At 36.0% G+C, this 27,731-nt stretch overlaps 1 long non-coding RNA gene across 1 annotated transcript; it reads right to left on the reverse strand.

Moving 5' to 3' along the window:
- Positions 1-1,975: 1,975 nt before the first annotated feature.
- LOC146730184 (uncharacterized) lies at positions 1,976-7,627 on the reverse strand. The gene is made up of 4 exons (XR_014927853.1): positions 7,503-7,627; positions 4,925-4,990; positions 3,259-3,373; positions 1,976-2,273 (listed from the first exon to the last, which is right to left on the reverse strand). It is a non-coding gene; the product is annotated as an uncharacterized LOC146730184 (long non-coding RNA).
- Between the last annotated feature and the right edge of the window lie 20,104 nt (positions 7,628-27,731).

The raw sequence follows: 27,731 nt of genomic DNA on the forward strand, positions 1-27,731 counted from the left end.
TCTGTGTATCAAGCCCTTTCAGAAACCTAAAAAAAATTTCAGATCAGTCACATGGTTTGGCCGCCATTTTGGATTTTAAGCAAAATTGACCAAAAGTTTGGGTATTTGTTTCTCAGAGACGATTCAAGCAATCTACTAGATGTTTTTATATTTACCATGCCTGGCCTTAGCTGCATACGAGAAAAATAATATTATTTTCATTAGTCACGTGGTTTGGCCGCCATATTGGATTTTGTGAAAATAGAAATTATGCAACTACATGTTTTGTATTAGTCTGATTTCTTTCAAATTTTGTATGTGCATTTGTGTCATCAGATGCATCATTTTGCCCCAATAGCACACTGTTAGGCCACGTGGCTGGGCACCCATGGGGTGGGGGCTTCTAACCTCATTAATATGCATAACTGTTATAACTCAAGCACTGTTGTAGTTAGGATGATGAATCCTGTGTTATTATGACAACCTTGAACAAGAGATTCGATTAAAATAACAGATGACCATATATAGTCACGTGAGCTAATTAATATGCGTAATCGTTATATCTCAAACACTGTTGCAGTTAGGAAGATGAATCCTGTGTCATTATGACAACAATGAACAAGAGATTTGATTAAAATAACAGATAACCATATATGGTCATGTGAACTCATTAATATGCATAACCATTACATCTTAAACACTGTCGCAGTTAGGAAGATAAATCCTGTGTCATTATGACAACTGTGAACAAGAGATTTGATTAAAATAACAGATAACCATATATGGTCATGTGAACTCATTAATATGCATAGCAGTCATATCTAAAACACTGTCGCAGTTAGGAAGATGAATCCTGTGTTATTATGACAACAGTGAACAAGAGATTTGATTAAAATAACAGATGACCATATATGGTCATGTGAACTCATTAATATGCATAGCAGTCATATCTGAAACACTGTCGCAGAGCAGGTCATGTAACTCGTGTCATTATGAAGACATTGAATGAAAGATGTAACTGACATTAGAAATGGCTATATATGATTATGTAATCTCATTATTAAGAACATGGCTCATTATATATCCTGAAAACCATATTTCGATAACCAAACCAGGTAAATACATGGTACCAACTTCATTTTGACCTCATGTTACTGATAATTCAAGCTACCTGATTGTCTAACATGTGACCACATTAATTATGAAACAGAATCTTGTCAGCTTGGGCCCCGGTGACGCCGCTTGCGGCTTTAATTAGGGGCCCAAGCCCGAAGGGCTAGGCCCCTATTGTTATTGTTCAGTTTTTAGGGGCCCAAGCCCAAAGGGCGAGGCCCCTATTCTTATTGTCCGGTTTTTTCTTCTTCTTTCTTCTTCTTTCTTCCACTGTGAAGACGTGTCTGAGAAGAGCTCTGACAAATAAGACAGTTTTAGCTGTAAGTTACACTTTATCATCTTTTTTGTTGCCACTAGAAATTTGGTGGTACATTGGATTACTTTATTGTTTTATTTTTGTGTAGTATTTTCAGCGGATTGCTGTGATTTTCTTGGATTTAATTTTGTGTTGTGGTTTGGGTGGTGGTCAGCCAAGATGGCGACCCCCAGTGACCGACCACCTGGCGTATTCCTAACACGCAAACATGCTGTTAGATGTACGTCTTTTGAAAACTTTACTGTAGAACAGTATGTTATTGCTATTGGTGCCATTATTGGCGATGACAATATTGTCGCTGCTTCTCGAATGAACCGGGCTGTAGTTGTATTTTTGTCCTCAACTGACCTTGTTGATTACATTGTAAATACGGGTATTGTGATTGAAGCTCAACTCATTAGTGTAGAACAACTGGTGAAACCAGCCACACGTGTAGTACTCTCTAATGTACCACCTTTCATTCCAGATTCACTGCTTTTAAACTTGTTGTCTGAATACGGTCGTGTTGTAGGCGGAATGCGCACAATTGCGCTTGGATGCAAATCTGAATCACTCAAACACGTTAAGTCGTTTCGCCGACAAGCATTTGTTTTATTACGCAACGAACATATAAATGGTGTAGTCAATATTATGTTTGAAGGACGTGCATATTCTATATATTTATCTACGGATGAAATACGTTGCTTTCAATGTAAACAGACTGGTCATGTTCGCAAAAATTGCCCAAGCAACGTGCATGAAACTATTTGTGACATGACCACCATGAATGAAACCGAAAATGAAAAATCTTTGATAACTTCAAATAACACTTCTATTGTTGATGCTATAATCGACGACATTATATCACGCAGTGTTGACACAGCAACTGAAAAAACAAGCGAAAATGTTGAAATAATAACAGAAACTACCTCTCACCGAAATAAACGTACTAAAACTGGAAAAAAACTACAGGTTAATACTGATAAATACAGTGAACGCTTAAAAGCCGATCTTAAAATTGTTATGGATACACAGGGCAGTGACAACGACGTCAATGACTTTGATACAATGGAAACAACTGAACACAACAGTGCCAACATGAGTAATATAAATTATAATAACAATAATAATAAGGAAATAAACGACACTATTATAGACCCATTTGACAAAAATACAAACGTTACTACTGAAGAAGAGAGGGTACGAACCCCTCCTTCAACTCCCCCATACTCCTTTACTCCACCAATCGCGACACTAACAAAAGCAAACTTAATGCGTGTTGGTGGTGACTTGTGTGATTCTGATCATGAAGACAACGCTAGTGTGGCTTCAGAAACTCAGTCTATTTCAGATTTATCGGATCTAAATTTTGATTCCGAATCTACCTGTAGTCGGGATACAGACACTGTACAACTTGACCAACTTATGAAACTGTTGGTAGATATTAAAGGTTCAAAGAAAATCCTAGATCGATGCCTAGACTTTTGTCCTGATGCTAGGAAATTGTACAATTCGTTTAAACAGCTGCGCACCTCTGGCATACCAAGTGCACTACAAAAGGCTCGTATTCAGAAGGTGTTAATCAAATTGCAGAAACACATCAAGTCTCTAAATTTAATACATCCAAAACAGTGATGGGTCTCGCATTTCTTCACTATATATATACGAATGTTAAACTTATTCCCGGTATAGTCAATACCCTTGGCTACTTGGGAAAATTGCGCGCATCTGCAATAATATTTCTACTCACAGTCATCCCGCTATTCTGTGCGAATAAGCAAACAGGATCGAACATAACAATCCTGCGTATTACAAGAGTTATAAAGTATACTGACTTTATTAAAAATGAAATGGTTTCCATATATACTCACATGAATCTTTATTTTCTAAGAACGTTACATTTACTCATTTCTATGGTGATTCGGGTTCCCTTGAATATATGCACGAGTCTTAGTGTGCCAAGTCTATTCACTGTGAACTGTAAAACTGTTATAAAAAACAAAATATATCACACAAACACAGCTGCCAACACACTAGATTTCTTTATCTCACAACGCTTTTACTCATTTGTCACCATGGTGATATCAAATACTGTTCTTACTAATATTAATCTGATTACCCTATGTTTGCTTACTATGGACTCTAACCGCTTTGTAAGCGCTGAAATAAATAAGTCGTATTCTCTCATTATTCTATTTTACTTATACGAGATATCTGAGATATATCAGCAAACCCATAATATGCTAATATCGGCATCCACATGCAAAAGTCCGATTACCCCAGGTGTACATATCTTACTAAAACTAAGTCTACGCGCTATTGATATAGCGATACGATTCACCGAATACAATTGCCGTATCTGTCCAAGTGTGCTCATTGTAGACTCTAAACACTCTATTGTTATTACAACCATTCATGTATACATTCATACCAATAAACTATATTTGTTCATCCTATATCAGTTACACCATCATGTTATTAAAATGCCAATACCAGTCTCCAAATACAGTCCGATTTTTCCAAGTCTGCTTACCGCGGACTCTAAACTCTCTGATTATATTACAACCATTCACGTATATATTTATACCAATAAATTATGTTTATGCATCATATATGAATTGTATTATGTTATTAAAATACCAATATCAGTCTCTAAATGCACAAGTCCGATCTTTCCAAGTCTGCTTACCGTGGACTCTAAACTCTCTGTTTCTATTACAATCATTCATCTATATATCTATATCAATAAATTATGTTTATGCATCATATATGAATTGTATTATGTTATTAAAATACCAATATCAGTCTCTATATGCACAAGTCTGATTTTTCCAAGTCTGCTTACCGTGGACTCTAAACTCTCTGTTTCTATTACAATCATTCATCTATATATCTATATCAATAAATTATGTTTATGCATCATATATGAATTGTATTATCATGTTATTAAAATACCAATATCAGTCTCTAAATGCACAAGTCTGATCTTTCCAAGTCTGCTTACCGTGGACTCTAAACTCTCTGTTTCTATTACAACCATTCATGTATATATTTATACCAATAAATTATATTTGTGCATCATATATGAATTGTATTATGTTATTAAAATGCCAATATCAGTCTCTATATGCACAAGTCTGATCTTTCCAAGTCTGCTTACCGCGGACTCTAAACTCTCTGATTCTATTACAACCATTCAACTATATATTTATATCACTAAATTGTGTGTGTGCATCCTACTCGAGGTGCACCACCAGGTTATTAAGATGCCAATACATTACACAAGTCTGCTAACTGCGGACTCAATAACCTGTGCTACTATCATAACTATGTATATGTATATTCATATAAACAAATACTTAACAGAGGTACGTTTATATATCACCACTATGTCGACACCAATATTTAAACACAGTAGTCAGAGGTTTTGCATTCTGCTTACTGCGGGTTCAAAGCGCTTTTTAAAAACTCCAATCAACTATATATACACTTGTACAAACAGCACACCTCTCTATTTTTTACACGCTATATACTCACTCATAATTGCTGAACTTTCTGCTCGTATGGCCACCAGTCTGCGTACCGTGGATTGTAAACGCTTTGCTGTAATATATAAAACAATTATGTTCATGATTTTAATTAAGCACACATTACATTTTTATATTATTATCGTCATTATTATTGTGGATCTTAGAGAATATGGGCTCAAATGTCACAGATCTAGACGAGTAATAATTGTCTGCACTTATTTTTCCATTACTGCCATTATGTCACGTATATCCATAACAACTTGGAATGCTAACGGTTGTCGTGACTCTCTGAAACGTCATGATTTGTTCAACTTTCTAAAGGTCAATACCAAATCTGACCTATATTTATTGCAAGAGACTCATTCTCTCCCGGACGACGAAGCCAGGTGGCAGGTGGTATGGCGCGCGCCAATATACTTTTCACATGGTACCAATACATCCGCTGGTGTAGCAATCCTCACACATCCAAATAAACAAATTGACGTGCACACAACACATAGTATTGTTGATGGACATTTATTACATCTACATGTCACAATCAATGAGTCATCATACAACATACTCAATGTATATGCACCGACCTATGGCTCTGAGCGCCTTGGATTCTATAAAATCCTCAAGAAAACAATACACGACCTAGGCAATGATATTCCCATCATCATTGCAGGCGACTTCAATTGCACGCTAAACGCCACAATAGATCGCAATAATGGAACCGAGCCTCACCCACAATCTGCTCGTTTTTTACAGACCATATTAAGCCGCTATAAATTGGTCGATGCATGGCGTCGTATTCACACCAACAAAAGAGAGTTTACTTGGGAAAGAGGTAACAGCTGCTCTCGACTTGATACTTTCTTCATCAATAAAACAGTTATGTCTAAGGTTGTGCAAGTATCAATTGATCCGTCTTTTCACTTCTCTGACCATAAATTGGTTACTATTATGATATCACAACGGAAAATTAATAACCACAGTCCCTTGTGGTGTTTTAACACAAGCCTTATTGAAGACGAAATGTATTGTGATATAATTGAAGACTTTTGGATAATGTGGCAAAAGCAAAGAGAAACGTATAATTCTATACAACTCTGGTGGGACATTGGCAAACACAAAATAAAAGAACTAACAAAACAATATTGCTCTAACAAGTCAAGTAATTATAAAAAAATGAAAGAAACACTTGTTCAAGAAATAAAACGCTTAGAAAGTACATCCAACAACCAAGCACAAATTAAAGAACTTTCTCTAAAAAAAGATGAACTAAAGGGCATAGTAAACAAAGAAGTACGTGGGGCGTCAATTCGATCTCGTCACCAACTTTTTAATGAGTCTGATAATTGCTGCAGTTTTTTTCTCGACTTAGAAAAAAATAGAGGTTCACGAAAATCAATTGCACAACTCCGTGACAATGACAACAAACTAACGGAGGATACAAATGCAATATGTCACTTAACAAGACAGTTTTACTCAGATTTGTTTTCACCATCTCCAATTTCCAAAGAAGCTCAAAATACAATTCTTCAGAATCTTCCTCAGCTTGACCCTGAACTGTCTTCTCAATGTGACAATCCCATCTCTTATGAAGAACTCTCTAAATCAGTGTATAACATCTCGAACGGAAGAACCCCTGGCATCGATGGACTACCAGTCGAGTTTTATAAAAAATTTTGGTTTTTACTTGGCCATGACCTGCATAATGTTTTTTCCACCTCTGTCACTGATGGCGCACTACCACTATCCTGCCGTAGGGCAGTAATAACTCTTCTCCCTAAAAAAGGAGACAACACTCTACTGAAAAACTGGCGACCAGTCAGCCTCCTTTGTGCTGATTACAAAATTCTCACCAAAGCCTTATCCTTACGTCTCAAACTAGTACTAAGACAAATCATCCATATTGATCAGAGCTACACAATCCCTCACAGACAGATATTTGACAACATTCACCTGCTACGTGACTGTGTTGCATACTCTAACCAAGCCAACATCCCGCTAGGAATTGTAGCTCTTGACCAAGAAAAAGCCTTTGATAGAGTAAACCACAATTATCTTTTCAATACACTTTCTGCATTCGGCTTTGGTGAGAATTTTATCTCTTATATCAAGCTTATTTATACAGATACTGAAAGTTTAGTACGGGTCAATAGTGTATTAACTGCACCTGTATCATTCTCACGTGGCATAAGACAGGGTTGCGCCCTCTCGGGTCAATTATATGCAATAGCAATTGAACCACTATTGCACAAGATAAGAACTAAAAGTAATATAAAAGGGCTAACTATCCCAAGATCTAACAATCGCAAATGCCAACTCACAGCTTATGCAGACGATGTCAGCTTCTTTGTGACTGAAAATAGAGATTTTCAGAAACTGTTAGAATGGCTTGAAGTCTATGAACGTGCAAGTAACGCCCGTGTAAACTACGGTAAATCCAAAGGACTTTGGGTAGGAAGTTGGAGAACCCGCATTGACTCGCCATTGGGGATCCAGTGGAATAGCACTGGATTGAAAATGCTTGGTACATACATAGGCAATACCACAGAATACAACCAACAAAACTGGGATGAAGCAATCGAAAAAATTACCTCAAAACTTGAATGGTGGGGGCGCTATGCCCATGCTATCTCATATCAAGGGAGAGTCATTATTGTCAATCAACTTGTCGCAACCAAATTATTCCATCGTCTTGTTTGTCTGTGTCCTCCAAACTCTGTAATCAATGACATTGAAAAGATATTCCTTGAATTCGTGTGGCAAGGGCGCCACTGGAAACCATCCACTCTTTTGTATACACCACTGAAATATGGAGGACAAGGCTTAGTACACCTTTCCAGTCGTATAATATCCTTCCGCCTACAATACATACAGCGATACCTATACTCTGGTTTAAATCATCCATCTTTTTCCTTTACTGATTACTTTCTAAGTCAAACAAATATATTTAAATACACAAAACAATTGTTTATAATTGACCTTCACAGAACTGATCTGTACTGCAATCAAATATTTTATCACGATCTACTCAACTGCTGGTCCCTTTTCAAAACAATTCGGCGAGATCGACCTGATACAACATCAATCCTCAGTGAACCACTTTTCAATAACAGCTTAATCTTGCACTCTCTACGAAATGAGCCTTTTGTCTTCAAACATTTTGTCGATGGCGGTATATCAAAAATTAGGGACTTAATACACTTTACTGAGAAACGCTGGCTAAATACAGTTGAAATAAAACGACAAGTCCCTGTCTACTCTATGCGCCTTCTAGGCAAGTCACTGGCAATCTTGTTTAACTCAATTCCCGAGTCTTTCAAGGAAACCATCGACATGCACTTTGCAGATACACCAACAGAAACGGAGAACATTAACAAGAACCCCAACTATTTGCTCGAGCTAGTTTATAATAACGTAGAGAATGAAACCGTTTTAAATTGCCCGTTATATAAAATAGAAAAAGGCAAAATATACAAGTTCTTGATACATACACAAATGCTTGAAAAACAGCCCGACCATCTAGACACAGTGTGGAGAGATTTGCTGTCTCTTCCTAATGCAATACGACCTGACTTTAGTGCTTGCTACTTACCTCCTATCTCAAAACAAGAAGGTGACCTTCAGTGGCGTGTCCTACATGGAGCTTATGCAACAGGAACGTTCCTTTTCAAAAGCAACTATCGTCCCAACTCAACCTGCATATTTTGTCAAGACAAAGATGATCTAATCCATATTTTTTTGCAGTGCACACGCCTTCAACCCTTGTTTAAATTAGTTGCAACAATATGCAAAAAACTAGTTGGAGGTAACTTCATATTACCTTATTGGTGGTTTGTTCTTGGAACACCAATTAACGCCCTCAGAAAAGAGCTTAAACATGTAAAACCGCTGATGAACTACATCCTAACTTCAGCGAAGCTAGCTATTCACATTTCAAGGCGAAACGCCATCAATGATGATTTACCGACAGAACTACAAGAAGTGTTTAAATCAAGACTGCGATCAAGAATTTGTGGTGAATACAACTACTTCAAAAACTACATGAACACAGACTACTTTATAAATCGATGGTGTATCAATGAAGCACTTGCTAAGTGTGAAGAAGGACAATTAATTATTGCAAGTTATATCATGTAAAAAAATCTTAATGTAAAGTGGCATATTCTAATACAATACAGTTTTTAACAAATGTACACATATATATTTTTATGACAAAATAATGTGCTCTTGATCTAAGTTTTAAAAAAACTGGTACTTAACTGACAACTATTATTTGTAATGTCAATGTTAACTATTTGTAAATAAATGTTCATGTTAAAATCTAATACTATACAGTTTTTAACAAATGTACACATATATATTTTTATGACAAAATAATGTGCTCCTGATCTAAAGTTTTATAAATCTGTACTTAACTGAGAATTATTATTTGTAATGTTAATGTTAACTAATTGTAAATAAATGTTCATGTTAAAATCAAAATCTTCTTCTTCTTTCTTCCACAACTTCTTTCGTCAAGCCGTTTGAGAAAACTGCTAAACTGAATAGTCTGAAAAAGCTCTATACTTATAGTCCCTAATGTGACCTAGTGCAACATGCTTTCAGAATTTTGATTGGCCAATTAGTTTGGCAGCCATATTGGATTGAAATAAAACCGGAAGTGGCTGTTTGACCACTTTCTGAGGGTCTAGGCTTCTAGATTTTTTTATGGTATATAGTACTACTCATATGTAATGAATATCAGCAATAAAAACTTTAGCGGTCACGTGACTTTTCCCGCCATTTTGTTTTTCCTAAAAACGGCAAAAAACACTTAAAAATCTTCTTCTTCAGAACCATCAAGCAGAATGCTCTCATATATAGTATTTGGCTTCTATATATGAAGCCCGTTTATGTTTGAAAAAAATTATTACGATTGGTCACATGGTTTGGCCACCATTTTGGATTTCTTCTAAACAGGAAGTAGTTTTTTTACTCATGCCACACTTGAGGGATTATTTTCAATATTGTTGTATGGCATCTCTATATCAATCTCTTTCAGAAACCTAAAAAAGATTTCAGATCAGTCACATGGTTTGGCCGCCATCTTGGATTTTAAGCAAAATTAACCAAAAGTTTGGGCATTTGTTTCTCAGAGGTGATTCAACCAATCTACTAGATGTTTTTATATTTACCATGCCTGGCCTTAGCTCCATATGAGAAAAATAATATTATTTTGATCAGTCACATGGTTTGGCCGCCATCTTGGATTTTATGAAAACAGATCTTGTGCAATTACATGTGTTGTATTGGTCCGATTTGACTAAAATTGGATATGTGCATTCTACTTTTGAGATGCATTTTTTCAACCGAATGGCACGTGGCTGGGTTTTGTCGCTGGGCGCCTAAGGGGTGGGGGCTTCTAACCTCATTAATATGCATAACTGATATATCTCAAGCACTGTTGGAGTTAGGAAGATGAAACCTGTGTTATTATGACAACATTAAACAATTGATTTCATTAAAATAACAGATTACCATATATGGTCATGTGAACTCATTAATATGCATAACCATTATATCTCAAACACTGTTGTAGTTAGGAAGATGATTCCTGTGTTATCATGACAACAGTGAACAAGAGATTTGATTAAAATAACAGATTACCATATATGGTCATGTGAACTCATTAATATGCATAACCATTATATCTTAAACACTGTTGCAGTTAGGAAGATGAATCCTGTGTTATTATGACAACAGTGAACAAGAAATTTTATTAAAATAACAGATGACCATATATGGTCATGTGAACTCATTAATATGCATAATTGTCATATCTGAAACACTGGCAGAACAAGGCATGCAACCAGTGCCATAATGAAGACATCTACCAAAATAATTAACTCATATAAGAGAATATCATTTATGATTATGTAACCTCATTAATATGCATGAGCACATGGCTCCTTGTATATTCTAAAAACCGTATCTCAATAACTGAACCAGGTAAATAGAAGGAAGCATCAGCATGTCAACCTCATTGTACAAATCATTCAAAGTACTTTAATGGCAATTCATTGACCACTTTAATTACATAATTCGTCTGATAGCTTGGGCCCCGGTGACGCCGCTTGCGGCTTTAATTAGGGGCCCAAGCCTGTAGGGCGTGGCCCCTATTCTTATTGTTCGGTTTTTTCTTCTTTCTTTCTTTCTTTCTTCTTTCTTCCGTAACTTTTTTCGTCAAGCCGTTTGAGAAAACCGCTGAACGGAATGGTCTAATAATGCTCTATACTGATAGTCCCTAATGTGAACTGGTGCAACATGCTTTCAGAATTTAGATTGGTCAATTAGTTTGGCAGCCATATTGGATTGAAATAAAACCGGAAGTGGCTGTTTGACCACTTTCTGAGGGTCTAGGCGTCTAGATTTTTTTATGGTATATAGTACAACTCATGTGTAATAGATATCAGCAATAAAAACTTTAGCGGTCACGTGACTTTTCCCGCCATTTTGTTTTTCCTAAAAACGGCAAAAAACACTTGAAAATCTTCTTCTTCAGAACCACCTAGCAGAATGCTCTCATATGTTGTATTTAGCTTCTATATATGAATCCCATTTACGTTTGAAAAAAATATTACGATTGGTCACGTGGTTTGGCCACCATTTTGGATTTCTTCTAAACAGGAAGTAGTTTTTTACTCTGGCAACACTTGAGGGATTATTTTCAACTTTGCTTCATGGCATCTGTATATCTAACCCTTTCAGAAACCTAAAAAAGATTTCAGATCAGTCACATGGTTTGGCCGCCATCTTGGATTTTAAGCAAAATTGATCAAAAGTTTGGGCATTTGTTTCTTAGAGGTTTTTCAACCAATCTACTAGATGTTTTTATATTTACAATGCCTGGCCTTAGCTCCATATGAGAAAAATAATATTGTTTTGATCAGTCACGAGGTTTGGTCGCCATCTTGGATTTTGTCAAAATAGAAATTATGCAACTGCATGTTTTGTATTAGTCTGATCTCTTTCAAATTTTGTATGTGCATTTGTGTCATCAGATGCATCATTTTGCCCCAATAGCACACTGCTAGGCCACATGGCTGAGCACCCATGGGGGTGGGGGCTTCTAACCTCATTAATATGCATAACTGATATATCTCAAGCACTGATGGAGTTAGGAAGATGAAACCTGTGTTATTATGACAACCTTGAACAATTGATTTCATTAAAATAACAGATTACCATATATGGTGATGTGAACTCATTAATATGCATAACCATTATATCTCAAACACTGTTGTAATTAGGAAGATGATTCATGTGTTATCATGACAGCAGTGAACCTGAGGTTTGATTAAAATAACAGATGACCATATATGGTCATGTGAACTCATTAATATGCATAACCATTATATCTTAAACACTGTTGCAGTTAGGAAGATGAATCCTGTGTTATTATGACAGCAGTGAACAAGAGATTTGATTAAAATAACAGATGACCATATATGGTCATGTGAACTCATTAATATGCATAACCATTATATCTTAAACACTGTTGCAGTTAGGAAGATGAATCCTGTGTTATTATGACAACAGTGAACAAGAGATTTGATTAACAATAACAGATGACCATATATGGTCATGTGAACTCATTAATATGCAAAGCAGTCATATCTAAAACACTGTCGCAGAGCAGGATATGTAACAAGCGTCATTATGAAGACATTGAATGAAAGATGTAACTGACATTAGAAATGGCTATATATGATTATGTAATCTCATTATTGTGCATAAGAACATGGCTCATTATATATCCTGAAAACCATATTTCGATAACCAAACCAGGTTAATACATGGTACCAACTTCATTTTGACCTCATGTTACTGATAATTCAAGCTACCTGATTGTCTAACATGTGACCACATTAATTATGAAACAGAATCTTGTCAGCTTGGGCCCCGGTGACGCCGCTTGCGGCTTTAATTTCTTCTTTCTTTCTTTCTTCCGTAACTTTTTTCGTCAAGCCGTTTGAGAAAACCGCTGAAGAGAATGGTCTGATAATGCTGTATACTGATAGTCCCTAATGTGAACTGGTGCAACATGCTTTTAGAATTTTGATTGGTCAATTAGTTTGGCAGCCATATTAGATTGAAGTTAAACAGGAAGTGGGTATTTGACCACTTTCTGAGGGTCTAGGCGATCAGGGTTTTTTATGGCATATAGTACAACTCATGTGTAGTAGATATATGAAAAAAAATTCTAAACGTAAACCTCAACTTTTTCCGCCATGTTTTTTCTCCCAAAAACGGGAAAAAATGCTTGAAAATCTTCTTCTTCAGAACCACCAAGCGAAATGCCCCCATATATAGTATTTAGCTTCAATATACAAAGCACATTTAAGTTTGAAAAAATTGTTATGATTGGTCACATGGTTTGGCCGCCATTTTGGATTTCTTCTAGACAGGAAGTAGTTTTTTTTATCAAGCTACAATTATGTGACCATTTTCTAATCAGCTAAATTGCAGCTTTATAATGACCTCTTTCAGATATCGAAGACAAAATTCAGATAAGTCACATGGTTTGGCCGCCATCTTGGATTTTAGGCAAAATTGACCAAAATTTTGGACATTTGTTTCTCAGAGGTGCTTCAACCGATCAACTAGATACGTTGTATATCAGATGTATGGCCATAGGTCCATTTGAAAAAAATAATATATTTTCGATCAGTTACGTGGTTTGGCCGCCATCTTGGATTTTAGATAAAAATGACCAAAAGTTTGGCCATTTGTTTCTCAAAGGTGCTTCAACCTATCAACTAGATATGTTGTATATATTTTGTTTGGTCATTGCTCCATTTGAAACAAATGATATAGTTTTGATTAGTCACATGGTTTGGTCGCCATCTTGGATTTCAAATAAAAATGACCAAAAGTTTGGGCATTTGTTTCTTTAAGCTGCTTCAACCGATCTACTAGATGTTTTCATTAATAATATGTCTGGCCATAGTTCCATATGAGAAAAATAATATAATTTTGATCAGTCACATGATTAAGCCGCCATCTTGGATATTGTGCAAACAGAAATTGTTCAATTACATGTGTTGTATTGGTCCGATTGGAATAAAATTTTGTACGTGTATTCTACTCTTTAGATACATTCTTTCCCCTGAATGGCATATGGCTAGGTCATGTGGCTACGCGCCCATGGGGTGGGGAGCTTCTAACCTCATTAGTATGCATAACTGCTATATCTCGAGCACTGTTGTAGTTAGGAAGATGTAACCTGCGCTATTATGATGACGTTAAACAAGAGATTTGACTAAAATAACAGAAGACCATAAATGATCATGTGAACTCATTAATATGCATAATCATTATATCTCAAACACTGTTGCAGTTAGGAAGATGAATCCTGTGTTATTATCACAACAGTGAACAAGAGATTTGATTAAAAGAACAGATGACCATATATGGTCATGTGAACTCATTAATATGCATAACCATTATATCTTAAACACTGTTGCAATTAGGAAGATGAATCCTGTGTTATTATGACAACAGTGAACAAGAGATTTGATTAAAATAACAGATGACCATATATGGTCATGTGAACTCATTAATATGTATAGCAGTCATATCTGAAACACTGTCGGAGAGCAGGACATGTAACTAGTGTCATTATGAAGACATTGAATGAAAGATGTAACTGACATTAGAAATGGCTATATATGATTATGTAATCTCATTATTGTGCATAAGAACATGGCTCATTATATATCCTGAAAACCCTATTTCGATAACCAAACCAGGTAAATACATGGTACCAAGTTAATTTTGACCTCATGTTACTGATAATTCAAGCTACCTGATTGTCTAACATGTGACCACATTAATTATGAAACAGAATCTTGTCAGCTTGGGCCCCAGTGACGCCGCTTGCGGCTTTAATTAGGGGCCCAAGCCCGAAGGGCGAGGCCCCTATTCTTATTGTCCGGTTTTTTCTTTAGGGGCCCAAGCCCGAAGGGCGAGGCCCCTATTCTTATTGTCCGGTTTTTTCTTTCTTCTTTCTTTCTTCCGTAACTTTTTTCGTCAAGCCGTTTGAGAAAACCGCTGAACGGAATGGTCTGATAATGCTCTATACTGATAGTCCCTAATGTGAACTGGTGCAACATGCTTTCAGAATTTCGATTGGTCAATTAGTTTGGCAGCCATATTGGATTGAAATAAAACCGGAAGTGGCTGTTTGACCACTTTCTCAGGGTCTAGGCGTCTAGATTTTTTTATGGTATATAGTACAACTCATGTGTAATAAATATCAGCAATAAAAACTTTAGCGGTCATGTGACTTTTCCCGCCATTTTGTTTTTCCTAAAAACGGCAAAAAACACTTAAAAATCTTCTTCTTCAGAACCACCAAGTAGAATGCTCTCATATGTAGTATTTAGCTTCTATATATGAATCCCATTTATGTTTGAACATTTTTTTACGATTGGTCACGTGGTTTGGCCACCATTTTGGATTTCTTCTAAACAGGAAGTAGTTTTTTACTCTGGCAACACTTGAGGGATTATTTTCAATTTTGCTTCATGGCATCAGTGTATCAAACCCTTTCAAAAATCTAAAAAAAAATTCAGATCAGTCACATGGTTTGGCCGCCATCTTGGATTTTAAGCAAAATTGACCAAAAGTTTGGGTATTTGTTTCTCAGAGACGATTCAACCAATCTACTAGATGTTTTCATATATACCATACCTGCCCTTAGCTCCATATGAGAAAAATAATATTATTTTGATCAGTCACGTGGTTTGGCCGCCATCTTGGATTTTGTGAAAATAGACATTATGCAACTACATGTTTTGTATTAGTCTGATTTCTTTCAAATTTTGTATGTGCATTTGTGTCATCAGATGCATCATTTTGCCCCAATAGCACACTGCTAGGCCACGTGGCTGGGCACCCATGGGGTGGGGGCTTCTAACCTCATTAATATGCATAACTGTTATAACTCAAACACTGTCGCAGTTAGGGTGATGAATCCTGTGTTATTATGACAACGTTGAACAAGAGATTTGATTAAAATAACAGATGACCATATATGGTCATGTGAACTCATTAATATGCATAACCATTATATCTTAAACACTGTTGCAGTTAGGAAGATGAATCCTGTGTTATTATGACAACAGTGAACAAGAGATTTGATTAAAATAACAGATGACCATATATGGTCATGTGAACTCATTAATATGCATAACCATTATATCTTAAACACTGTTGCAGTTAGGAAGATGAATCCTGTGTTATGACAACAGTGAACAAGAGATTTGATTAAAATAACAGATGACCATATATGGTCATGTAAACTCATTAATATGCATAGCAGTCATATCTGAAACACTGTCGCAGAGCAGGAAATGTAACTAGTGTCATTATGAAGACATTGAATGAAAGATGTAACTGACATTAGAAATGGCTATATATGATTATGTAATCTCATTATTGTGCATAAGAACATGGCTCATTATATATCCTGAAAACCATATTACGATAACCAAACCAGGTAAATACATGGTACCAACTTCATTTCGACCTCATGTTACTGATAATTCAAGCTACCTGATTGTCTAACATGTGACCTCATTAATTATGAAACAGAATCTTATCAGCTTGGGCCCCGGTGATGCCGCTTGCGGCTTTAATCTTTCTTTCTTCTTCTTTCTTCCGTAACTTTTTTCGTCAAGCCGTTTGAGAAAACTGCTGAACTGAATAGTCTGAAAATGCTCTATACTGATAGTCCCTAATGTGAACTGGTGCAACATGCTTTCAGAATTTCGATTGGTCAATTAGTTTGGCAGCCATGTTGAAATGAAATAAAACCGGAAGTGGCTGTTTGACCACTTTCTGAGGGTCTAGGCGTCTAGATTTTTTTATGGTATATAGTACAACTCATGTGTAATGGATATCAGCAATAAAAACTTTAGCGGTCATGTGACTTTTCCCGCCATTTTGTTTTTCCTAAAAACGGCAAAAAACACTTAAAAATCTTCTTCTTCAGAACCACCAAGCAGAATGCTCTCATATCTAGTATTTAGCTTCAATATATGAATCCGATTTATGTTTGAAAAAATTATTACGATTGGTCACGTGGTTTGGCCACCATTTTGGATTTCTTCTAAACAGGAAGTAGTTTTTTTTCTCTGGCAACACTTGAGGGATTATTTTCTATTTTGCTTCATGGCATCTGTATATCAAACTCTTTCAGAAACATAAAAAAAATTTCAGATCAGTCACATGGTTTGGCCGCCATCTTGGATTTTAAGCAAAATTGACCAAAAGTTTGGGTATTTGTTTCTCAGAGGTGATTTAACCAATCTACTAGGTGTTTTTATATTTACCATGCCTGGGCTTAGCTCCATATGAGAAAAATGATATTGTTTTGATCAGTCACGTGGTTTGGCCGCCATCTTGGATTTTGTCAAAATAGAAATTATGCAACTGCATGTTTTGTATTAGTCTGATCTCTTTCAAATTATGTATGTGCATTTGTGTCATCAGATGCATCATTTTGCCCCAATAGCACACTGCTCGGCCATGTGGCTGAGCACCCATGGGGTGGGGGCTTCTAACCGCATTAATATGCATAACTGATATATCTCAAGCACTGTTGGAGTTAGGAAGATGAAACCTGTGTTATTATGACAACATTTAACAATTGATTTCATTAAAATAACAGATTACCATATATGGTCATGTGAACTCATTAATATGCATAACCATTATATCTCAAACACTGTTGTAATTAGGAAGATGATTCATGTGTTATCATGACAGCAGTGAACCTGAGATTTGATTAAAATAACAGATGACCATATATGGCCATGTGAACTCATTAATATGCATAACCATTATATCCTAAACACTGTTGCATTTAGGAAGATGAATCCTGTGTTATTATGACAACAGTGAACAAGAGATTTGATGATCATATATGGTCATGTGAACTCATTAATATGCATAGCAGTCATATCTGAAACACTGTCGCAGAGCTGGACATGTAACTAGTGTCATTATGAAGACATTGAATGAAAGATGTAACTGACATTAGAAATGGCTATATATGATTATGTAATCTCATTATTGTGCATAAGAACATGGCTCATTATATATCCTGAAAACCCTATTTCGATAACCAAACCACGTAAATACATGGTACCAATTTCATTTCGACCTCATGTTACTGATAATACAAGCTACCTGATTGTCTAACATGTGACCACATTAATTATGAAACAGAATCTTGTCAGCTTGGGCCCCGGTGACGCCGCTTGCGGCTTTAATTAGGGGCCCAAGCCCGAAGGGCGAGGCCCCTATTCTTATTGTCCGGTTTTTAGGGGCCCAAGCCTGAAGGGCTAGGCCCCTATTGTTATTGTTCAGTTTTTTCTTCTTTCTTTCTTTCTTCCGTAACTTTTTTCGTCAAGCCGTTTGAGAAAACCGCTGAAGAGAATGGTCTGATAATGCTGTATACTGATAGTCCCTAATGTGAACTGGTGCAACATGCTTTTAGAATTTTGATTGGTCAATTAGTTTGGCAGCCATATTGGATTGAAGTTAAACAGGAAGTGGGTATTTGACCACTTTCTGAGAGTCTAGGCGATCAGGGTTTTTTATGGCATATAGTACAACTCATGTGTAATAGATATATGAAAAAAAATTCTAAACGTAAACCTCAACTTTTTCCGCCATGTTTTTTCTCCCAAAAACGGGAAAAAACGCTTGAAAATCTTCTTCTTCAGAACCACCAAGCGAAATGCCCCCATATATAGTATTTAGCTTCAATATACAAAGCACATTTATGTTTGAAAAAATTGTTATGATTGGTCACATGGTTTGGCCGCCATTTTGAATTTCTTCTAGACAGGAAGTAGTTTTTTTTATCAAGCTACAATTATGTGACCATTTTCTAATCAGCTAAATTGCAGCTTTATAATGACCTCTTTCAGATATCGAAGAAAAAATTCAGATAAGTCACATGGTTTGGCCGCCATCTTGGATTTTAGGCAAAATTGACCAAAATTTTGGACATTTGTTTCTCAGAGGTGCTTCAACCGATCAACTAGATACGTTGTATATCAGATGTATGGCCATAGGTCCATTTGAAAAAAATAATATATTTTCGATCAGTCACGTGGTTTGGCCGCCATCTTGGATTTTAGATAAAAATGACCAAAAGTTTGGCCATTTTTTTCTCAAAGGTGCTTCAACCTATCAACTAGATATGTTGTATATATTATGTTTGGCCATTGCTCCATTTGAAACAAATGATATAGTTTTGATCAGTCACATGGTTTGGCCGCCATCTTGGATTTCAAATAAAAATGACCAACAGTTTGGGCATTTGTTTCTTTAAGCTGCTTCAACCGATCTACTAGATGTTTTCATAAATAATATGTCTGGCCATAGCTCCATATGAGAAAAATAATATAATTTTGATCAGTCACATGATTTAGCCGCCATCTTGGATATTGTGCAAACAGAAATTGTTCAATTACATGTGTTGTATTGGTCCGATTGGAATAAAATGTTGTACGTGTATTCTACTCTTTAGATACATTCTTTACCCTGAATGGCATATGGCTAGGTCATGTGGCTACGCGCCCATGGGGTGGGGAGCTTCTAACCTCATTAGTATGCATAACTGCTATATCTCAAGCACTGTTGCAGTTAGGAAGATGAATCCTGTGTTATTATCACAACAGTGAACAAGAGATTTGATTAAAATAACAGATGACCATATATGGTCATGTGAGCTCATTAGTATGCATAATAGTTGTATCTCAAACACTGTTGCAATTAGGATGATGAATCCTGTGTTATTATCACAACAGTGAACAAGAGATTTGATTAAAAGAACAGATGACCATATATCGTCATGTGAACTCATTAATATGCATAACCATTATATCTTAAACACTGTTGCAATTAGGAAGATGAATCCTGTGTTATTATGACAACAGTGAACAAGAGATTTGATTAAAATAACAGATGACCATATATGGTCATGTGAACTCATTAATATGTATAGCAGTCATATCTGAAACACTGTCGGAGAGCAGGACATGTAACTTGTGTCATTATGAAGACATTGAATGAAAGATGTAACTGACATTAGAAATGGCTATATATGATTATGTAATCTCATTATTGTGCATAAGAACATAGCTCATTATATATCCTGAAAACCCTATTTCGATAACCAAACCAGGTAAATACATGGTACCAAGTTAATTTTGACCTCATGTTACTGATAATTCAAGCTACCTGATTGTCTAACATGTGACCACATTAATTATGAAACAGAATCTTGTCAGCTTGGGCCCCGGTGACGCCGCTTGCGGCTTTAATTAGGGGCCCAAGCCTGTAGGGCGTGGCCCCTATTCTTATTGTTCGGTTTTTTCTTCATCTTCTTTCTTCTTTCTTCCGTAACTTTTTTCGTCAAGCCGTTTGAGAAAACCACTGAACCAAATAGTCTGAAATTGCTCTATATTGATAGTCTCTAATATGAACTGGTGCAACATGCTTTCAGAATTTTGATTGGCCAATTAGTTTGGCAGCCATATTGGATTGAAATAAAACCGGAAGTGGTTGTTTGACCACTTTCTGAGGGTCTAGGCGTCTAGATTTTTTTATGGTATATAGTACAACTCATGTGTAATAAATATCAGAAATAAAAACTTTAGCGGTCATGTGACTTTTCCCGCCATTTTGTTTTTCCTAAAAACGGCAAAAAACACTTTAAAATCTTCTTCTTCAGAACCGCCAAGTAAAATGTTCTCATATTCAGTACTTAGCTTCTACATATGGAGCAGATTTAGATTTGAGAAATTCATTATGTTTGGTCACGTGGTTTGGCCGCCATTTTGGATTTGTTCTCAACAGGAAGTAGTTTTTCACTCATGCCACACGTGAGCGATTATTTTCAATATTGCTACATGGCATCTCTATGTCAATCTCTTTTAGAAACCTATAACAGATTTCAGATCAGTCACATGGTTTGGCCGCCATCTTGGATTTTGAGGAAAATTGACCAAAAGTTTGGGCATTTGTTTCTCAGAGGTGATTCAACGAATCTACTAGATGTTTTTATATTTACCATGCCTGGCCTTAACTCCATATGGAAAAAATAATATATTTTCGATAAGTCACGTGGTTTGGCCGCCATCTTGGATTTTGTGAAAATTGAAACTATGCAACTACATGTTTTGTATTAGTCCGATTGGAATACAATTTTGTACGTGTATTCTACTCTTTAGATACATTCTTTCCCCTTAATGGCACATGGCTAGGTCATGTGGCTACGCGCCCATGGGGTGGGGGGCTTCTAACCTCATTAATATGCATAGCTGCTATATCTCAAGCACTGTTGCAGTTAGGAAGATGATTCCTGTGTTATCATGACAACAGTGAACAAGCAATTTCATTAAAATAACAGATTACCATATATGGTCATGTGAACTCATTAATATGCATAACTGTTATATCTCAAGCACTGTTGCAGGTAGGAAGATGATTCCTGTGTTATCATGACAACAGTGAACCTGAGATTTGATTAAAATAACATATGACCATATATGGTCATGTGAACTCATTAATATGCATAACTGTTATATCTCAAACACTGTTGCAGGTAGGAAGATGAAACCTGTGTTAGTATGATGATGTTAAACAAGAGATTTGAATAAAATAACAGATGACCATATATGGTCATGTGAGCTCATTAATATGCTTAATCGTTGTATCTCAAACACTGTTGCAGGTAGGAAGATGAAACCTGTGTTAGTATGATGATGTTAAACAAGAGATTTGATTAAAATAACATATGACCATATATGGTCATGTGAGCTCATTAATATGCTTAATCGTTGTATCTCAAACACTGTTGCAGTTAGGAAGATGAATCCTGTGTTATTATGACAACAATGAACAAGAGATTTGATTACAATAACAGATGACCATTTATGGTCATGTGAACTCATTAATATTCATAACATTAATATCTCAAATAAATATATGGAACCAACTGCATGGGGTGGGGGCTTCTAACCTCATTAATAATCATCACTGTTATAACTCAAGCACTGTTGTAGTTAGAATGATGAATCCTGTGTTATTATGACAACGTTGAACAAGAGATTTGATTAAAATAACAGATGACCATATATTAATAACCTTTATATCTCAAATAAATACATGGAACCAACTGCATTTCGACCTCATGGTACTAATCATTCAAACTAATTGTGTATCATTTGACCTCATTATTTATGGCATGTATACTTGGGCCCCTGTGACGCTGCTTGCAGCTTTAATTAGGGGCCCAAGCCTGTAGGGCGTGGCCCCTATTCTTATTGTCCGGTTTTTTCTTTCTTCTTTCTTTCTTTCTTCCGTAACTTTTTTCGTCAAGCCGTTTGAGAAAACCGCTGAACGGAATGGTCTGATAATGCTCTATACTGATAGTCCCTAATGTGAACTGGTGCAACATGCTTTCAGAATTTCGATTGGTCAATTAGTTTGGCAGCCATATTGGATTGAAATAAAACCGGAAGTGGCTGTTTGACCACTTTCTGAGGGTCTAGGCATCTAGATTTTTTTATGGTATATAGTACAACTCGTGTGTAATAAATATCAGCAATAAAAACTTTAGCGGTCATGTGACTTTTCCCGCCATTTTGTTTTTCCTAAAAACGGCAAAAAACACTTGAAAATCTTCTTCTTCAGAACCACCAAGCAGAATGCTCTCATATGTAGTATTTAGCTTCTATATATGAATCCCATTTATGTTTGAAAAAATGTTTACGATTGGTCACGTGGTTTGGCCACCATTTTGGATTTCTTCTAAACAGGAAGTAGTTTTTTACTCTGGCAACACTTGAGGGAATATTTTCAATTTTGCTTCATGGCATCTGTGTATCAAGCCCTTTCAGAAACGTAAAAAAAAATTCAGATCAGTCACATGGTTTGGCCGCCATTTTGGATTTTAAGCAAAATTGATCAAAAGTTTGGGTATTTGTTTCTCAGAGACGATTCAACCAATCTACTAGATGTTTTTATATTTACCATGCCTGGCCTTAGCTACATACGAGAAAAATAATATTATTTTGATCAGTCACGTGGTTTGGCCGCCATCTTGGATTTTGTGAAAATAGAAATTATGCAACTACATGTTTTGTATTAGTCTGATTTCTTTCAAATTTTGTATGTGCATTTGTGTCATCAGATGCATCATTTTGCCCCAATAGCACACTGTTAGGCCACGTGGTTGGGCACCCATGGGGTGGGGGCTTCTAACCTCATTAATATGCATAACTGTTATAACTCAAGCACTGTTGTAGTTAGGATGATGAATCCTGTGTTATTATGACAACCTTGAACAAGAGATTCGATTAAAATAACAAATGACCATATATGGTCATGTGAGCTCATTAATATGCATAACTGTCATATCTCAAACACTGTTGCAGTTAGGAAGTGGAATCCTGTGTTATTATGACAACATTGAACAAAAGATTTGATTAAAATAACAGATGACCATATATAGTCACGTGAGCTAATTAATATGCGTAATCGTTATATCTCAAACACTGTTGCAGTTAGGAAGATGAATCCTGTGTCATTATGACAACAATGAACAAGAGATTTGATTAAAATAACAGATAACCATATATGGTCATGTGAACTCATTAATATGCATAACCATTACATCTTAAACACTGTCGCACTTAGGAAGATAAATCCTGTGTCATTATGACAACAGTGAACAAGAGATTTGATTAAAATAACAGATAACCATATATGGTCATGTGAACTCATTAATATGCATAGCAGTCATATCTAAAACACTGTAGCAGTTAGGAAGATGAATCCTGTGTTATTATGACAACAGTGAACAAGTAATTTGATTAAAATAACAGATGAACATATATGGTCATGTGAACTCATTAATATGCATAATCATTATATCTTAAACACTGTTGCAGTTAGGAAGATGAATCCTGTGTTATTATGACAACAGTGAACAAGAAATTTGATTAAAATAACAGATGACCATATATGGTCATGTGAACTCATTAATATGCAAAGCAGTCATATCTAAAACACAGTCGCAGAGCAGGTCATGTAACTCGTGTCATTATGAAGACATTGAATGAAAGATGTAACTAACTTTAGAAATGGCTATATATGATTATGTAATCTCATTATTGTGCATAAGAACATGGCTCATTATATATCCTGAAAACCATATTTTGATAACCAAACCAGGTAAATACATGGTACCAACTTCATTTCGACCTCATGTTACAGATAATACAAACTACCTGATTGTCTAACATGTGACCTCATTAATTATGAAACAGAAACTTATCAGCTTGGGCCCCGGTGACGCCGCTTGCGGCTTTAATTCTTCTTTCTTCTTTCTTTCTTTCTTCCGTAACTTTTTTCGTCAAGCCGTTTGAGAAAACCGCTGAACAGAATGGTCTGATAATGTTCTATACTGATAGTCCCTAATGTGAAATGGTGCAACATGCTTTCAGAATTGTGATTGGTCGATTAGTTTGGCAGCCATATTGGATTGAAATAAAACCGGAAGTGGCTGTTTGACCACTTTCTGAGGGTCTAGGCGTCTAGATTTTTTTATGGTATATAGAACAACTCATGTGTAATAAATATCAGCAATAAAAACTTTAGCGGTCATGTGACTTTTCCCGCCATTTTGTTTTTCCTAAAAACGGCAAAAAACACTTAAAAATCTTCTTCTTCAGAACCACCAAGTAGAATGCTCTCATATGTAGTATTTAGCTTCTATATATGAATCCCATTTATGTTTGAACATTTTTTTACGATTGGTCACATGGTTTGGCCACCATTTTGGATTTCTTCTAAACAGGAAGTAGTTTTTTACTCTGGCAACACTTGAGGGATTATTTTCAATATTGCTTCATGGCATCAGTGTATCAAACCCTTTCAAAAATCTAAAAAAAAATTCAGATCTGTCACATGGTTTGGCCGCCATTTTGGATTTTGAGGAAAATTTACCAAAAGTTTGGGTATTTGTTTCTCAGAGACGATTCAACCAATCTACTAGATGTTTTTTATATTTACCATGCCTGCCCTTAGCTCCATATGAGAAAAATAATATTATTTTGATCAGTCACATGGTTTGGCCGCCATCTTGGATTTTGTGAAAATAGACATTATGCAACTACATGTTTTGTATTAGTCTGATTTCTTTCCAATTTTGTATGTGCATTTGTGTCATCAGATGCATCATTTTGCCCCAATAGCACACTGCTAGGCCACGTGGCTGGGCACCCATGGGGTGGGGGCTTCTAACCTTATTAATATGCATAACTGTTATAACTCAAACACTGTCGCAGTTAGGGTGATGAATCCTGTGTTATTATGACAACGTTGAACAAGAGATTTGATTAAAATAACAGATGACCATATATGATCATGTGAACTCATTAATATGCATAACCATTATATCTTAAACACTGTTGCAGTTAGGAAGATGAATCCTGTGTTATTATGACAACAGTGAACAAGAGATTTGATTAAAATAATAGATGACCATATATGGTCATGTGAACTCATTAATATGCATAACCATTATATCTTTAACACTGTTGCAGTTAGGAAGATGAATCCTGTGTTATTATGACAACAGTGAACAAGAGATTTGATTAAAATAATAGATGACCATATATGGTCATGTGAACTCATTAATATGCATAACCATTATATCTTAAACACTGTTGCAGTTAGGAAGATGAATCCTGTGTTATTATGACAACAGTGAACAAGAGATTTGATTAAAATAACAGATGACCATATATGGTCATGTAAACTCATTAATATGCATAGCAGTCATATCTGAAACACTGTCGCAGAGCAGGACATGTAACTAGTGTCATTATGAAGACATTGAATGAAAGATGTAACTGACATTAGAATTGGCTATATATGATTATGTAATCTCATTATTGTGCATAAGAACATGGCTCATTATATATCCTGAAAACCATATATCGATAACCAAACCAGGTAAATACATGGTACCAACTTCATTTCGACCTCATGTTACTGATAACTCAAGCTAACTGATTGTCTAACATGTGACCTCATTAATTATGAAACAGAATCTTATCAGCTTGGGCCCCGGTGACGCCGCTTGCGGCTTTAATTAGGGGCCCAAGCCCGAAGGGCGAGGCCCCTATTCTTATTGTCCGGTTTTTAGGGGCCCAAGCCCGAAGGGCGAGGCCCCTATTCTTATTGTTCGGTTTTTAGGGGCCCAAGCCTGTAGGGCGTGGCCCCTATTCTTATTGTCCGGTTTTTTCTTTCTTCTTTCTTTCTTTCTTCCGTAACTTTTTTCGTCAAGCCATTTGAGAAAACCGCTGAACAGAATGATCTGATAATGCTCTATACTGTTAGTCGCTAATGTGAACTGGTGCAACATGCTTTCAGAATTTCGATTGGTCAATTAGTTTGGCAGCCATATTGGATTGAAATAAAACCGGAAGTGGCTGTTTGACCACTTTCTGAGGGTCTAGGCGTCTAGATTTTTTTATGGTATATAGTACAACTCATGTGTAATAGATATCAGCAATAAAAACTTTAGCGGTCATGTGACTTTTCCCGCCATTTTGTTTTTCCTAAAAACGGCAAAAACAACTAAAAAATCTTCTTCTTCAGAACCACCAAGCAGAATGCTCTCATATGTAGTATTTAGCTTCTATATGTGAATCCCATTTATGTTTGAAAAAATGTTTACGATTGGTCACGTGGTTTGGCCACCATTTTGGATTTCTTCTAAACAGGAAGTAGTTTTTTACTCTGGCAACACTTGAGGGAATATTGTCAATTTTGCTTCATGGCATCTGTGTATCAAGCCCTTTCAGAAACCTAAAAAAAAATTCAGATCAGTCACATGCTTTGGCCGCCATTTTGGATTTTAAGCAAAATTAACCAAAAGTTTGGGTATTTGTTTCTCAGAGACGATTCAACCAATCTACTAGATGTTTTTATATTTACCATGCCTGGCCTTAGCTGCATACGACAAAAATAATATTATTTTGATTGGTCACGTGGTTTGGCCACCATTTTGGATTTCTTCTAAACAGGAAGTAGTTTTTTACTCTGGCAACACTTGAGGGATTATTTTCAATTTTGCTTCATGGCATCTGTATATCAAACTATTTCAGAAACCTAAAAAAGATTTCAGATCAGTCACATGGTTTGGCCGCCATCTTGGATTTTAAGCAAAATTGACCAAAAGTTTGGGCATTTGTTTCTCAAAGGTCATTCAACCAATCAACTAGATGTTTTTATATTTACCATGCCTGGCCTTAGCTCCATATGAGAAAAATAATATTATTTTGATCAGTCACGTGGTTTGGCCGCCATCTTGGATTTTGTGAAAATAGAAATTATGCAACTACATGTTTTGTATTAGTCTGATTTCTTTCACATTTTGTATGTGCATTTGTGTCATCAGATGCATCATTTTTCCCCAATAGCACACTGCTAGGCCTCGTGGCTGGGCACCCATGGGGTGGGGGCTTCTAACCTCATTAATATGCATAACTGTTATAACTCAAACGCTGTCGCAGTTAGGGTGATGAATCCTGTGTTATTATGACAACAGTGAACAAGAGATTTGATTAAAATAACAGATGACCATATATGGTCATGTGAACTCATTGATATGCATAACCATTATATCTTAAACACTGTTGCAGTTACGAAGATGAATCCTGTGTTTTATGACAACAGTGAACAAG

This window comes from Saccoglossus kowalevskii, chromosome 20 (assembly GCF_978046115.1).
Source record: "Saccoglossus kowalevskii chromosome 20, keSacKowa6.1, whole genome shotgun sequence".
NCBI classification, from domain to species: domain Eukaryota; kingdom Metazoa; phylum Hemichordata; class Enteropneusta; family Harrimaniidae; genus Saccoglossus; species Saccoglossus kowalevskii.